Source organism: Gossypium hirsutum, chromosome A01 (assembly GCF_007990345.1).
Source record: "Gossypium hirsutum isolate 1008001.06 chromosome A01, Gossypium_hirsutum_v2.1, whole genome shotgun sequence".
Classification (NCBI taxonomy): domain Eukaryota; kingdom Viridiplantae; phylum Streptophyta; class Magnoliopsida; order Malvales; family Malvaceae; genus Gossypium; species Gossypium hirsutum.
Window position 1 is genome coordinate 76,273,041 of NC_053424.1, and position 17,571 is coordinate 76,290,611.

Below are 17,571 nucleotides of genomic sequence, written 5' to 3' on the forward strand. Positions count from 1 at the left end.
ATTCTATCCCATTTCCACTCTAGTATCATCATAGGTTGAAGCAAACTTCAAGGCACTTGAGTGCTCAACTTTCACTTGCTAACAAATCAAACACTTTGATATAAACTCAGAAATGTCTCGATTCATACCCGACCACCAAAACGACTTCTTCAAATCATTGAACATTTTGGTACTTCCAGGGTGAACAGATAGGCATCCACTGTGCTCTTTATGTAAAATTTTCTGAATAAGCTTGAAATTTCTCGATACACAGATTCTGTTTCGGAACATTAAACAATCATCGACTTCGATTTGGTATTCTGAATCACTAGTCGACTCACCTGAACTCATTTAACTTGTAAATCATTATCATATTTCCTAGCTTCACAAATTTGCTGAAGAAATAATGGTCTCGCTTTCAACTCAGCTACAATCAAACTGTTATCAGATAAAGCTAACTGTGTATTCAATGCACGTAAAGCAAATAATGATTTTCTGCTCAGAGCATTAGCAACTATGTTCACTTTCCCAGGATGATAATCAATTACAGGCTCATAGTCTTTCAGTAATTCAAGCCATCTTCTGTAACACCCCTAACCCATATCTGTCACCAGAATAGGGTTACGAAGCATTACCAGACATATCGAAACAATCACATATACTAAAGTATAACATAATCAAAACATATAATAATTATTCACAATTTTCCCTTATATAGGTCTACAAGACCTTAAACATGGTTTAAAAAGGGGTCGAGACTAAACCGAGCTCATACACAATTTTTCAAAACTTAAACATTTACGCCCGTGTGAACAGGTCGTGTGCCTCACACAGCATTAGACACGTCTGTCTATCTACTCAGTGGTAAAACAGGGCAAACATACTGACTTGTCCACACGGCCAAAAGACACGCCCGTGTGCCAGGTCGTGTAAAAATTAGGGAGGCTATTGACCTGAGTCACACGGCCATCACACGCCCGTGTGTCTAGCCCATGCTCAAAACTGACTTGGCCACATGGCTTAGCACACACCCGTACGTGCAATCGTGTGGTCTGCCCAGGCTCATTTCGAAATGGCCATTGAGCAACATGGCTGAGACACATGCCCGTGCCCCTGCCCGTGTGGACAAAAATAAACCATTTACAAGGCCAACATGCCACCCATCTTTGGGTCCTCCCTACAAGCATCAAACCACAACATTTTATACCAAATTTTCAACCAATTTCAACCGTAATATATACATCATAAATACCATATCACTATCAACCACTTTCATGCTTATTATCCAAACTAAATTATATCATAATCACCTACCAAACACATTCAATCTTACATATTCTTACAACAAAGTTTCACATCCATTCCAATATCAAATTCATACCATTTACATAACTAAATCACATTACCAACTTACCAAATTGACCATTTCTCACTAGGTCATATATATACACCAAATATGCCATTTTTGCATCACATATCATATATCAAAATCAAACTATAAGTTCAACCATAATCTAGCCATATCACATGATATTCAAATACTTCTAGCCTATACATGCCATACTTCAATATTTACACTTTTAAAAGGTACCAAAATAGAGTCAATAGTGTGGTGATGATCCTCGATGATCCCCGAGCTCCCTATAGCTACGATATCTATAAAACAATTGAAAACACACACAAAATAAGCTTTCAAAAGCTTAGTAAGCCATATACAAATAAACTTAACACATAACATCAATCTAGATCAACTCATTCATATAACTCAAGGAAAAATACATTCACATAGCTATATGTCTCTTATAGTTCAAATGATCATGATTCACATATATATACAATATCTCATTCTCCAAGCAACTTGTGACAGCCCAAAATTGACCCTAGTCGGGAAGTGGTTTCGGGACCGCTAAACCGAGTCACCGAAATGTTTGAATGTGATATTTATTGTCTAGAATATGTAATTATGAATGTGTGAAAATTTCAAGCTTCGATTTAGTCGATTGCATGTGAATTTAGTCAATAGGACTTATGTGAGAAAATTTTAAAATGTGATAGGTCAATGCGTAAGGACCTATTAGTGTATGTGGAAAAAAGGGGGGACTTGCATGTCAAATTCCCCCCCCCTAATGAGTAGTGGCCGGCCATGACAAGCATGGTAGACCAAGTGTGATGGGCAAGACATGTCATAGACATGTTGTGTTAGTGCATCATGAGTGGAAACATGTCACAAACATGTTATGTTAGTGAGGTATGTTAGGAGAAATAAAATAAGGAGCATGGGCATAAAATAATGGAAAGGAGTATGATGAATACAAAAAAAAAATGTGTGTAGTTGTTTCCCCCCCCCCATTGCCGTGAGTTAAAGAAAAGAAAGGAGAAATTTGTTCATCCTTTTTCATCTTCATTTGGCCGAAAATTTTAAGGAGGAAGGAAGAAGAAAGGTTGAAGAGGTTCGGCCATGCATGTGACTAGGCTAAGGTATGTTTGGTGATGTTCCATGAGATGCATGCATATTTTAGTTGTTAGCTTGAGTTCTACCTAGCCCATGGTCTAAATCTTGCTATGTGATGGAAATGACACTCGGCCATGGATGCATCATTCTTGGTTGATGTTTGATGTTGTGGTGATGAGGCATGAAGATGAGTTAAGTTTCGGCTAAGGTGGATTTGTGTTGATGTCATTTGCATGCTAAGTGTAAAGCTTTGTAATGATGCATGTGATGGTGGATTGATGATTCTTGAATCTTCTTTTTAGCATTTTTTGAGTGAGCACATATGTGCATTGGTTGCTAAATGGAGAAGAATCGGCTAGCAAGTTGTGTGCTAAGGCCGAATATAATTTTTTGTATATTAATGAGTAATGCATGTGTTAAATTGATGGAAAGGGAGAGGATGCTTTACTAGTGTATATATGTGTGTATTAGCCAAGTTTTGAACTTGAAACAAAAGGGTGTTTAGTCAATACAAGTGACCATACTTGTAGAATGTATTAAGTGTTGAAATCGGCCCCAAAATAGACATGCATATTCGGCGAAGGGGGAAAATTAGCTAAAATGTTGAGTTTGATTCATGATTCCGTACATATGTGACTTTAATGTCTAATGTATAAATATGGGCTAAGTGCCTTGTGTTCCTCTTTTCAATGCTCAAATGATTAAATCAATTTATTTGTTTAATTAAGCTCAAGAGCAAAGGGGAACTAAATCCGATCAAGGGAAGGATAAAGTGGTCGAATAGCTATCGGAATCGTTCGACAACACCCGAGGTAAGTTCTTGAGTAAGAGAGCTTAAATTAAGATTTGATTAGATCATGTTTTAAGCAAATCAAAATCATGCTCTTTGTGTGTGTGGCTATTGAGCTGAAATTACAAGAATGATAAGTGTCTTGTGTTTGAGTTTTGCTAACGAAAATGAAATACGAATGGGCCATGATTTATTGTTAAATGTGCATGGTTATTTGAATGATGTCCGGGCTAAGTCCCGAAGGCTTTGTGCTAAGTGACCATATCCGGACTAAGATCCGAAGGCATTTGTGCGAGTTACTAAACCCGGACTAAGATCCGAAGGCATTTGTGCGAGTTACTAAATCCGGGTTAAGTCCCGAAGGCATTTGTGCGAGTTACTATAACCGGGCTATGTCCCGAAGGCATTTGAACGAGGAGCTATATCCGGTTAAATTCCGAAGGTACGTGATTTGGGAATGAATGATCTTGCTGTAAAAATTTCAGTTAATGCTCTAGAAACATCCCAACATTGAGGTATGTTTCGTATGTGCTTGAATTTAGTTGAGCCCTTACAAATAAGTATTCGCTCAGTTGATAAACGAGCTACCGGCCTTTGGCTAAGTTGATCTTTTGTGTATGTACATAAGGGTTGGTAATGTGAAGCAAGTATGATATTGAAAATTTGTGCATATGAAATTATCCGTTTAGCTATATGAATGCTATACTTTTGTTGTGCTGGAATTCCTTGCTCAAAACTTACTAAGCATAAATTGCTTACTCCGTTTCATTGCTCCTCTGTTTTATAGATTTGGTTCTCCAGCTATCGGACTCGGGATTTTGAAGTCGAAGTCGCCCACACTATCAAAGCCCCCCTTTTGGTACAATTTTGGTTGAACTTCGAAATGGCATGTATAGGACTACCCGTTTGTTGTGGGTCATGGACCCTTTGGACTTGTATAATTTTGGATAGCCATGCGAAAATGGCTTATATATGTTTGAGTGTAATGTTATAATCATTTGGTATGGATATGGTTATTGAGAGGTGTGGATAGGCTTGACAAGGATTGGCCATGGGAATGGTTAATCACTATCATAAATTGTGCTACTTATGCAAAAAGGGCTAGTTGAATCATGGAAACTATGAAATAGGTAAAGTCTACCTTAAAGGCAGATGCTGACAGCAGCAGTGATGTAGATTTGGAAATTCACTAAAAATAGTAGGAATGGAATTAAATAGTGAATAAATTATGTAAACGAACCTTGATGAATCTATTTTCATAGGAAAGTAACGAAACAATCATACGGACAGTATGTTAAGAGATATTCAGGTTCTTGTGAGACAGGGCCAGAACGGTTTCTGGATTTCCTGTTCCGAATTTTGAAATTCATTATAAATTAACCAGAGACAATTAGGAGTCAAGCCATATATGTATAGATTACTCTCTGAGTCTAGTTTCTATAGAAACAAACGGCATCAGTATTGAAGCCCTGTACAGGGAGATATCCAAGTCGTAATGCGCAAAGGTCAGGGTAGTCGATCCCTGTAACATGGAAGACTTTGACTAATAAACTGTACTAATTGGCCCGACGAAAAATTCTAGAAAAAAATATGTAGATGGGCATATGAGTCTAGTTTCAGGAAAAATTTACGGAACTGGATTCCGAGTTTCTGAACTCAAGATATGATTTTTAAAGCGACTATTACGCAGATTGGCAGTGTCTGGAAAATTTTTAAAGTTTGTTAACACCTCGTGTTCGACTCCGGTGACGGTCTCGGGTTCGGGGTGTTACATTTGATTTGTATCAGAGCTACGGTTTAGTCGATTCTAGGACTACCGTAATGCGTTGGGTGTAGCTATACATGCCATTTTATGTGATTATTTGATAGTGTGGTGATTTCTGACATTACAAATGTGTTTATTTATAGTAATGGATCCCGATCCCGACCGAGCGGTAGCTGATGATCTTGAGAGTGTAGCGCCTGCTCCCGCACAAGAGACAGTGCCGGTGGACTCTCAACCTAATGCTAGTAACCCGAACGATGAAGCTAGACAAGCTTTCTATAGCGTGATGAATGATTGGTTCAACCAATACATTCGAACTAATACGGCTGTTCCACAACCTCCATTCCCGACAAATACCACCCCCGCACCTACAATACCTCCGGTAACTGACCAAATAAGGTCAAATAAGCCCCCATTTGACAGAATCCGAAAACATGGGGCTACTGAATTTAAAGCTACAGATAGCGACGATGCCGAACAAGCTGAATTTTGGTTGGACAACACTATCCGGGTACTCGATGAGCTATCTTGTACACCCGATGAATGCTTAAAGTGTACTATCTCCTTGCTACGTGATTCTGCCTACTATTGGTGGAGTACTCTGACTTCTGTTGTGCCCCGAGATCAAGTAACTTGGGAGTTTTTCCAAACTGAGTTTCGGAAAAAGTATATCAGTCAGAGATTTGTTGATCAAAAACGGAAGGAATTTCTTGAGCTTAAGCAAGGTTCCATGTCGGTTACTGATTACGAGCGAAAATTTGTTAGACTTAGCAAATACGCTCGGGAATGTGTTTCGTCCGAGGCTATCATGTGTAAACGCTTCGAGGATGGGCTGAATGAAGATATAAAAATGTTCGTTGGCGTTCTTGAAATACGAGAGTTCGTAGTACTTGTCGAGCGAGCTTGTAAAGCCGAAGAGCTTAGAAAAGAAAAACAAAAAGTTGATGTGGGAACTGGAGAGTTTCGTAAAAGATCTTCGAGAAAGTCTCTTCAACAGGCATCGAAGAAATTTCGAGATGATGCGGGCCTTTTTAGACGAGATCGTGATCGACCCCCTGTGGGTACACGAGGCACTTCGGTCGCCGGTGTTGGGAATGAACGTCGAGACAGAACGAAATGTCGATATTGCGGTAAATGGCATTCGGGGAGTTGTAGATTCCCTGACCGCTCCTGTTACAAGTTCGGATCAGTTGACCACTTCATTAAAGATTGCCCAAGGTTGTCTGAACAGAATGTAAATCAGAGTGGGAAACCGGGAGCTACCACTGCTCGAGGTAGACCATCTGGAAATACGGGCAATGCTAGTGGTGGTCAGAGAGGATCTAGAGATGCTACGACCAGATCCGAGGCTCGTGCGCCTGCTAGAGCTTATGCTATACGTGCCCGTGAGGATGCTTCTTCGCCTGATGTTATTACCGGTACTTTTACTCTCTTTGATACTAATGTAATTGCTTTGATTGACCCCGGTTCTACTCATTCTTACATATGTGAAACCTTAGCATCCAGTAAGACTTTACCTATTGAGTCTACTGAGTTCGTAATTTGGGTGTCAAATCCCTTGGGTCGTTACGTGCTTGTCGACAAAGTGTGTAAGAAATGTCCCCTAGAAATTCGAGGTTCCTGTTTTCCGGCAGACTTGATGCTTTTGCCGTTTGATGAATTTGATGTTATTCTTGGTTTGGATTGGTTGACCGCGCATGATGCGGTTGTGAATTGCAAAAGCAAGACTATTGATTTGAGGTGCGCAAATAACGAAGTAATCCGAGTTGAGTCTACGAACTTGGAGGGGATGCCAGCTGTAATATCAGCAATGTTGGCCCAGAAATATGTAAAAAAAAGGGTGCGAAGCATACCTTGCGTATGTACTTGATGACAAAGAATTAGAAAAGAAACCCGAATCTGTGCCGGTGATTTGTGAATACCCGGATGTTTTTCCTGAAGAATTACCAGGTTTACCACCTGTTCGGGAGATAGAGTTTGGTATTGAGCTTGTACCTGGGACTACGCCGATTTCGATAGCTCCGTATCGTATGGCACCAACCGAGTTAAAAGAGTTGAAAGCTCAGTTGCAAGAATTGACAGATAGAGGTTTTGCTCGACCAAGTTTCTCACCTTGGGGTGCACCAGTATTGTTCGTGAAAAAGAAGGACGGAACCATGAGGTTGTGCATTGACTATCGTCAACTGAATAAAGTGACGATAAAGAACAAATATCCGTTACCGCGTATCGATGATTTGTTCGACCAACTGAAGGGAGCCTCAATGTTCTCAAAAATAGATTTGAGATCGGGCTATTATCAGTTGCGAATTCGAGAATCGGACATACCCAAAACTGCCTTCAGGACGAGATATGGTCACTACGAGTTCTTAGTGATGCCGTTTGGGCTCACTAATGCCCCTGCGGTATTTATGGATTTGATGAATCGGATCTTCAGACCATATTTGGATCGGTTCGTAGTTGTGTTCATTGATGACATCTTGGTCTATTCAAGAGATGAGACCGAACATGCTGAGCACCTGAGACTAGTGTTGCAAATTTTGCGGGATAAGCAGTTATATGCTAAGTTCAGTAAGTCTGAGTTCTGGTTAAGAGAGGTTAGCTTCTTGGGTCATGTGGTATCCGCATCGGGTATTCGAGTTGACCCGAGCAAAATTTCAGCCATACTTAACTGAAGCCTCTAAGAAATATTACCAAAGTTTGAAGCTTTTTGGGGCTCGCCGGTTATTACCGACGATTTGTCAAAGGTTTCTCGATGATAGCCACACCAATGACGAAGCTACTTCAAAAGGATGTTAAGTTCGAATGGACGGAGTGTCAGAAAAGTTTCGATCAACTGAAAACTCATTTGACTGAAGCTCCAATTTAGTGCAACCCGAATCAGGTAAAGAGTTTGTCATTTATAGTGACGCATCCCTACTTGGGTTGGGTTGCGTATTGATGCAAGAAGGTCGAGTTGTGGCCTATGCGTCGAGACAATTGAAGCCACACGAGAGAAATTATCCGACCCATGATCTCGAACTAGCTGCCATCGTATTTGCTTTAAAAATATGGCGACATTACTTATTTGGTGAAAAGTGCCATGTATTTTCAGATCACAAAAGTCTCAAATATTTGATGACTCAAAGAGACTTAAATCTGTGACAAAGACGTTGGCTTGAGTTGTTGAAAGATTACGAGCTTGTCATTGATTACCACCCGGGAAAGGCTAATGTGGTTGCGGACGCCTTAAGCCGGAAATCATTGTTTACTTTACGAGCGATGAATGTGCACTTGTCTATTCTACTAGACAATGTGTTAATAGCTGAATTAAAAGCCAAACCATTATTGATTCATCAAATTCGTGAAGCCCAAAAAGTTGATGATGAATTGGTTGCAAAATGGGCTGAGTGTGCTCCGAACAAGGAATCGGAGTTTCAAATTGATGATGATTGTTTGAGGTTCAGAAGTCGTTTGTGTGTTCCAAGGAATTCGGAACTCATTTCGATGATTCTGAACGAAGCCCATTGTAGCCGAATGTCAATTCACCTGGGGAGTACGAAAATGTACAACGATTTGAAACGTTGGTTTTGGTGGCATGGTATGAAACGAGACATCTCCGACTTTGTTTCGAGATGTTTAATATGTCAACAAGTGAAAGCGGAACATCAAGTGCCTTCAGGATTACTTCAGCCGGTCATGATACCCGAGTGGAAATGGGATCGAGTCACAATGGACTTTGTGTCCAGACTGCCATTGTCAGCAAGTAAGAAGGATGCGATTTGGGTTGTTGTTGATAGACTGACTAAGTCGGATCACTTTATCCCCGTGCGTACAGATTTTTCATTGGATAAACTAGCTGAATTGTATGTTTCTCAAATTGTGAGATTACACGGGGTACCTATTTCTATCGTGTCGGATAGAGATCCGAGATTCACCTCACGATTTTGGAAGAAATTGCAAGAAGCTTTGGGTACCAAGCTGCATTTTAGCACTGCTTTTCACCCCCAAACTGATGGTCAATCCGAGCGGATAATTCAGATACTTGAGGATATGTTGAGATGTTACATCCTCGAGTTCAGTAGTTCATGGCAACGGTATTTACCTTTGATTGCATTCGCTTACAACAATAGTTTTCAATCAAGTATTAAGATGGCACCTTACGAGGCTTTGTACGGTTGTAAATGCCGTACACCATTGTTTTGGACCGAGCTCGGTGAAAGTAAAATTTTCGGAGTTGATTTGATTAAAGATGCCGAACAGAAAGTAAAGGTAATCCGTGAAAGTCTAAAAGTAGCCACAGATCGTCAGAAATCGTATGCGGATTTGAAACGAAAGGACATTGAATATCAGGTGGGAGATAAAGTGTTCCTTAAAGTTTCGCCTTGGAAAAAGGTACTCAGGTTTGGCCGTAAGGGCAAGTTGAGCCCGAGATTCATTGGGCCGTACGAAATCTCTGAACGAGTTGGTCCGGTTACGTATAGATTGATTTTGCCCCCTGAGCTTGAAAAGATTCACGACGTCTTTCATGTTTCGATGCTTCGACGCTATCGATCTGATCCATCGCACATAATTAGCCCATCAGAGGTTGAAATTCAAGCCGATATGAGTTATGAAGAAGAACCGATGCGTATTCTAGCTCGTGAAGTGAAGGAGTTGCGAAATGAAAGGGTTCAGTTAGTGAAGGTGTTATGGCTCAAACACGGGATCGAGGAAGCTACTTGGGAAACCGAGAGCTCGATGAAAGAACGATACCCAAACCTATTTACCGGTAAGATTTTTGGGGACGAAAATTTCTGAAGTGGGGGAGAGTTGTGACAGCCCAAAATTGACCCTAGTCGGGAAGTGGTTTCGGGACCGCTAAACCGAGTCACCGAAATGTTTGAATGTGATATTTATTGTCTAGAATATGTAATTATGAATGTGTGAAAATTTCAAGCTTCGATTTAGTCGATTGCATGTGAATTTAGTCAATAGGACTTATGTGAGAAAATTTTAAAATGTGATAGGTCAATGCGTAAGGACCTATTAGTGTATGTGGAAAAAGGGGGGACTTGCATGTCAAATTCCCCCCCTAATGAGTAGTGGCCGGCCATGACAAGCATGGTAGACCAAGTGTGATGGGCAAGACATGTCATAGACATGTTGTGTTAGTGCATCATGAGTGGAAACATGTCACAAACATGTTATGTTAGTGAGGTATGTTAGGAGAAATAAAATAAGGAGCATGGGCATAAAATAATGGAAAGGAGTATGATTAATACAAAAAAAAAATGTGTGTAGTTGTTTCCCCCCCCCATTGCCGTGAGTTGAAGAAAAGAAAGGAGAAAATTTTGTTCATCCTTTTTCATCTTCATTTGGCCGAAAATTTTAAGGAGGAAGGAAGAAGAAAGGTTGAAGAGGTTCGGCCATGCATGTGACTAGGCTAAGGTATGTTTGGTGATGTTCCATGAGATGCATGCATATTTTAGTTGTTAGCTTGAGTTCTACCTAGCCGATGGTCTAAATCTTGCTATGTGATGGAAATGACACTCGGCCATGGATGCATCATTCTTGGTTGATGTTTGATGTTGTGGTGATGAGGCATGAAGATGAGTTAAGTTTCGGCTAAGGTGGATTTGTGTTGATGTCATTTGCATGCTAAGTGTAAAGCTTTGTAATGATGCATGTGATGGTGGATTGATGATTCTTGAATCTTCTTTTAGCATTTTTGAGTGAGCACATATGTGCATTGGTTGCTAAATGGAGAAGAATCGGCTAGCAAGTTGTGTGCTAAGGCCGAATATAATTTTTGTATATTAATGAGTAATGCATGTGTTAAATTGATGGAAAGGGAGAGGATGCTTTACTAGTGTATATATGTGTGTATTAGCCAAGTTTTGAACTTGAAACAAAAGGGTGTTTAGTCAATACAAGTGACCATACTTGTAGAATGTATTAAGTGTTGAAATCGGCCCCAAAATAGACATGCATATTCGGCCAAGGGGGAAAAATTAGCTAAAATGTTGAGTTTGATTCATGATTCCGTACATATGTGACTTTAATGTCTAATGTATAAATATGGGCTAAGTGCCTTGTGTTCCTCTTTTCAATGCTCAAATGATTAAATCAATTTATTTGTTTAATTAAGCTCAAGAGCAAAGGGGAACTAAATCCGATAAAGGGAAGGATAAAGTGGTCGAATAGCTATCGGAATCGTTCGACAACACCCGAGGTAAGTTCTTGAGTAAGAGAGCTTAAATTAAGATTTGATTAGATCATGTTTTAAGCAAATCAAAATCATGCTCTTTGTGTGTGTGGCTATTGAGCCGAAATTACAAGAATGATAAGTGTCTTGTGTTTGAGTTTTGCTAACGAAAATGAAATACGAATGGGCCATGATTTATTGTTAAATGTGCATGGTTATTTGAATGATGTCCGGGCTAAGTCCCGAAGGCTTTGTGCTAAGTGACCATATCCGGACTAAGATCCGAAGGCATTTGTACGAGTTACTAAATCCGGACTAAGATCCGAAGGCATTTGTGCGAGTTGCTAAATTCGGGTTAAGTCCCGAAGGCATTTGTGCGAGTTACTAAATCCGGGTTAAGTCCCGAAGGCATTTGTGCGAGTTACTATAACCGGGCTATGTCCCGAAGGCATTTGAACGAGGAGCTATATCCGGTTAAATTCCGAAGGTACGTGATTTGGGAATGAATGATCTTGCTGTAAAAATTTCAGTTAATGCTCTAGAAACATCCCAACATTGAGGTATGTTTCGTATGTGCTTGAATTTAGTTGAGCCCTTACAAATAAGTATTCGCTCAGTTGATAAACGAGCTACCGGCCTTTGGCTAAGTTGATCTTTTGTGTATGTACATAAGGGTTGGTAATGTGAAGCAAGTATGATATTGAAAATTTGAGCATATGAAATTATCCGTTTAGCTATATGAATGCTATACTTTTGTTGTGCTGGAATTCCTTGCTCAAAACTTACTAAGCATAAATTGCTTACTCCGTTTCATTGCTCCTCTGTTTTATAGATTTGGTTCTCCAGCTATCGGACTCGGGATTTTGAAGTCGAAGTCGCCCACACTATCAAAGCCCCCCTTTTGGTACAATTTTGGTTGAACTTCGAAATGGCATGTATAAGACTACCCGTTTGTTGTGGGTCATGGACCCTTTGGACTTGTATAATTTTGGATAGTCATGCGAAAATGGCTTATATATGTTTGAGTGTAATGTTATAATCATTTGGTATGGATATGGTTATTGAGAGGTGTGGATAGGCTTGACAAGGATTGGTCATGGGAATGGTTAATCACTATCATAAATTGTGCTACTTATGCAAAAAGGGCTAGTTGAATCATGGAAACTATGAAATAGGTAAAGTCTACCTTAAAGGCAGATGCTGACAGCAGCAATGATGTAGATTTGGAAATTCACTAAAAATAGTAGGAATGGAATTAAATAGTGAATAAATTATGTAAACGAACCTTGATGAATCTATTTTCATAGGAAAGTAACGAAACAATCATACGGACAGTATGTTAAGAGATATTTAGGTTCTTGTGAGACAGGGGCAGAACGGTTTCTGGATTTCCTGTTCCGACTTTTGAAATTCATTATAAATTAACCAGAGACAATTAGGAGTCAAGCCATATATTTATAGATTCCTCTCTGAGTCTAGTTTCTATAGAAACAAACGGCATCAGTATTGAATCCCTTTACAGGGAGATATCCAAGTCGTAATGCGCAAAGGTCAGGGTAGTCGATCCCTGTAACATGGGAGACTTTGACTAATAAACTGTACTAATTGGCCCGACGAAAAATTCTAGAAAAAAATATGCAGATGGGCATATGAGTCTAGTTTCAGGAAAATTTACGGAACTGGATTCCGAGTTTCTGAACTCAAGATATGATTTTTAAAGCGACTATTATGCAGATTGGCAGTGTCTGGAAAATTTTTAAAGTTTGTTAACACCTCGTGTTCGACTCCGGTGACGGTCTCGGGTTCGGGGTGTTACACAACTCATACTTAAATCATATTTTCACAAAGGTACATGTACTTACCTTTCATTCTCAAACATGATATACAATTCAAACGTACCTAAATTGAATACACATTCACATAGTCGTCCATTTTCTCGGAATGCCCATTGAACTTTTCAGAATAAATAAGGATACTCGGATAGCTCGAAAAGCTCATACAATGTCAACGTCCCAGACGTGGTCTTACATGTAATCAAATATCGATGCCACTATCTCAGGTAGGGTCTTACACGAAATCAAATACGATGCTGATGTCCCAGACATGGTCTGTAACGCCCCAAATTTTGAGCCTAGAAGTATTGGGCCTTGAGCGTGGGAATTATTAGTAGGCAGCTTATAAATATTTTAGTTAAGCCAGAAAGTGACACAAATTTCATGTTTGGTGTGGAGGTTAAGTGAATTGGGTGTGTTTGGGAATGTCTGAGAAGTCTTGGGTTCAAATCTAGGCTTTAGCAAAATTTTAGTTTTTCCCTTAAATGAACCTGGCTTTAGCTTATAGGCCTTATAAATATTAGTGGTTAAAATTTATCACAAGGAAACATGTGGTCTAATGGTTGTAGCATCATTATGGTGGAAATGGATCATGGGTTCGAATCTTATAACAAACAGGGAGTATTTATTTTGTTAATGTGGCAGCAAGTGTTTGAATTGGATACAAACTCTGCTGAGGTGGTTGTGGAAGTGGTCAAAGGGAGGAAATCAAGGAATTTGAAAAGGCTAGTTATGGGTATAGGGGAGAGTTGGGTGGAGAGAATCATGGATTTAAAATTTGGAGAGTTTGAAGCCGATTAGGGAAACTGAATATGCAAATTCGGATAAGGGGGTTTGGGGAGTACATGTACGGCAATTTAAGAGTGTATAGGTGTCGAATTCTCTTTTTGGCATTTGGGGTTGTTTTTCCTTTTTGCGTTTTGATTCTTTTCTCTTCTAAAAGCCGAATCTAGTATCTCCCTCTCCTCAATTTTAGTTTACCATTCAACCGAACTTTGCCTTTGTTCTTCTTCCCCTTTCTTATTCTTTCAATTTTTCTCTCATAGCTGAACCTTTTATTTCCTTTTCTCAATAGTTCTTCCATTGTTCCTAAGGTTTGATTAATCCGAATTCAACTTCTTCTTTACCCTTTTACTATTTCTTTTCAAAGTACTGAATACCTCTCCCTTCTCATTACCTTGGGTTTGCGTCTGTTTAGGCATTTAGGCTCTGACAAGACCGACTATTTCTTCGTTCTATCGTTTCTATCAGTTGATCTTGGGTAAGTATTTCTTGCTTCTTGACTCCATTCTTGATTCTTTTTTATATTCTTTTTCTCTAATGAAGGTAAATGATTTGGCTTAGCGTTACTGACTCTTTGACCCTTCTCATCTGTTTGGATTCTCAAATGTTCGTAGGCATTCAAATCCCTCTTTCGGCATTCAATCGGTAACTGGGGTAAGTAGGCTTATTTTGGCCCAATGTCCATTAGCCTTCTATTTATTCACTCGGTGCTAATGGATTCTTTTGGATAACTCAGCTTCTCGATAGAAAGAGTGTAGTTGTCGTTCGATTAGCATAATAGACAGAACTATAGTAGTCAAGGGGGAGGGGTAAGTGTTGGTTTGAGATAAAATTTTTATGAACCCTATCGATTAGGAAGTTGACAAGTATGCATCAATGGATTGTAGGTTGATCGTGCGTGGGTTAATCTGCTTCTCGCTTAATAGGTGCGTAACCATATACCATGTTCGCTAATCGGCTGAAAAGTCGAAAGTGTGTGTGTGTAATCACACCCTTCTCTATTGTAGGTCGGCAAAACCCAAAAAGTTGAAACTTTGGCATTCAAGGCCTCACGAGCGTGCGAACACTCGTGTGGTGAGCCAGGCCCACAAAGCATGGGTGATAGGCTGTAGAGGCCACCACGAGCTCTTTCATGGACTTCGGGCTCGATGGGTCGAATGGGCCTAATGGGCTCGTGGGCCCACACGTGTAAATCTAACTGTAGGTGGGAAATAGTTGGGCTTGTCATGTCGTGTACATGGCGTAGGTCGACGTTGGGTCGAAATGGGCCGCGTGGACCCAATGGGCTCGTAGCCCTACATAGATTAAATCTGTGGTAAGTGATAAATATTGGACTAGGCTATGTGGGTCACATAGCCGTAACTGAATTTGGGCTAAATGAGCCACACGAGCGTGTGGGCCAACTTGGGCTGAGTAATTGGTCTTGGGCCCATTTACACTGCTATGATCATTTAAGTTATCTGTGTCTCTCGAAGCGATTGTAGAACTTTGGAGTGGTCATTATCTAAGCTGGAACCCCAAAATAGGTAAAATGACTCTTATGCCCCTGAAGGGCAAAATGACTGAAATGCTGCTATATGTTATATGATTGTTATTTTTGCCATTTATGATATGTTGCATTCATGTGATATTATGCTGCATGGGGAACGGGATCATTGATTTGCAGGAAGTATATGATTTGTTAGGGTCGCATGGTCGCTTGACTACTGTGGATCCACCGATGGCTTAAAGCCATTATGCGATTGGCAACTCTGCTGCAAAATTGGTTAGTGCCGCAACCGGTGCTACAACAAGAGTGTAAGGATGGGTGGGTCGATTAAATCCCCACAGGAGTGTAGGGTTGGATAGGATATGGAGTGTAGGGTTGGTTGGGTATTTTTGCATTGCATAATTTGATTCTGATTGTGACATGGCTCAGGCCCAACTGAGACTACTATGGACTAAGGCCCAAATGCCACCGTTATTGTAATGGGCTTAGGCCCAAATTGATGTGATGCATGCTTTATGATCGATGAGGGTTGTACACACTGAGTTTTCGTAAACTCACCCCTCTTTTAAATTTTCAGGTAATCCTCAGTAGGCGGTTCGACGTATGGGAGGACTCGGAGGTGGCCACACTACGAACAGCTTTAAATTTTGTATTACTTTATATTACTTAAATTACTTTCTCTTTGGTTTTGATGTAATAAGGTCTTTCTTTAATTTCTAGCTTTAATTTGGGGTTTAACTATTATGATTTATTTTGTTAAAGGCTGATATCTATTTCAAAACATCACATTTCGCAACATCTGAAATGTTCCGCAACAAAAATGTTTAAAATAAGGCCAGTTTAAAATGTTAACAATAATTAAGTTGACTCAGAATTAAACAAAGGGGCTTGTATTCAAGTGAGATTATTAATAAGACAGTTTTTTTGAAAAAGCATTTTAATGTGACACGCAAAATTTGGCCATAACGTTTAGGCCGGGTTTACGATGTTACATGGTCTTACACGTAAATCATAAGTCAATGCCGACATCCCAGACGGGTCTTACACGATAACACATATCGGATCCTATGTCATGACATATGCATCCTAACTATTCCTATGGTTCATACAAGGCTTTTCGAACGTCGATACTTGTCGATACTTTCTTGGATATCTCATGCTCAACTCATATAATCATTTATCATTGTTCAATAGCATATAAAAATTAATAATTCAATTCAAAATAAATTTATTTGTATATCAACTTACCTCATACGAAATGAACGGAAACGAGCAACTATTCAACGACTTTTGTTTCCCCCGATCTAATTCTATTTCTTTGGTTCTTGATCTAAACACATTCAATTAACTACCAAACCAACATTCAAATCAATCCAAAAACACATATTAGGGCATTACAATTAGCCTCATATTTTCACATTTTGACATTTTAGACTCTAATTCATAAAATCACAAAATACTCGATATTTCCATACACACTTACTTAGCCGAATATACATGGTTTTCATATAAGTTTATATGTTTCATTTATCTCACATTTTAGTACCTAAAATTTAGCCCAAATTACTCAAATTCATAAAAAATTCAAAGACAAAAAATATTAACCCAACACATATTGTTTATTTACTATCATCAAACTTCATAAAACTCATAATTTCACCAATGGCCCAACACAAAAATCATCAACAATTTCCAAAATTCAGACATGGGTCTGATTGTATACAGAGAAACGATCATAAAAATATAGAAATTATCAAAAACCGAACAAGATACATACCTAATTCAAAGTGAACAATGGCTGAACCTTAGCTTGCTTATTCTTCTTCTTTTTCTTTCAATTTTCAGCAATAGATGATGATATGGCCTAATTTCATGTTTGTTTAATTTTTATCAACTTATAATTCTAATTACAAAATTAACCTTGGTTAAAACATTATAAAATCACATTTATAAAGGCCATTAATGCCCCACTCAAACTTCCAACAGTGAAAAAACAACATAAGGACCTTTCATTTAGAAAAACATAGCAAATAGGCACTTTAACAATTAGCTAGCCACTTTTACATTTTATGTGATTAGATTCTTTTATCAAATTAAGCACACAATTGATAAAATTAACATATGAAACTTTCATACATGCTTAAACACATACTATAAACAAAAATAAAAAAATATTTTCAACTGATTGCGGCTTGAAACCACTACCGACTAGGTCTAAACCGGGCTGTTATAACTCTCCCCCCTTAGGGATTTGTCCTAAATCTTACGTTGAACAGATTCAGATATGTCTCATAATAGGTATATCCAAGGCTCCACTA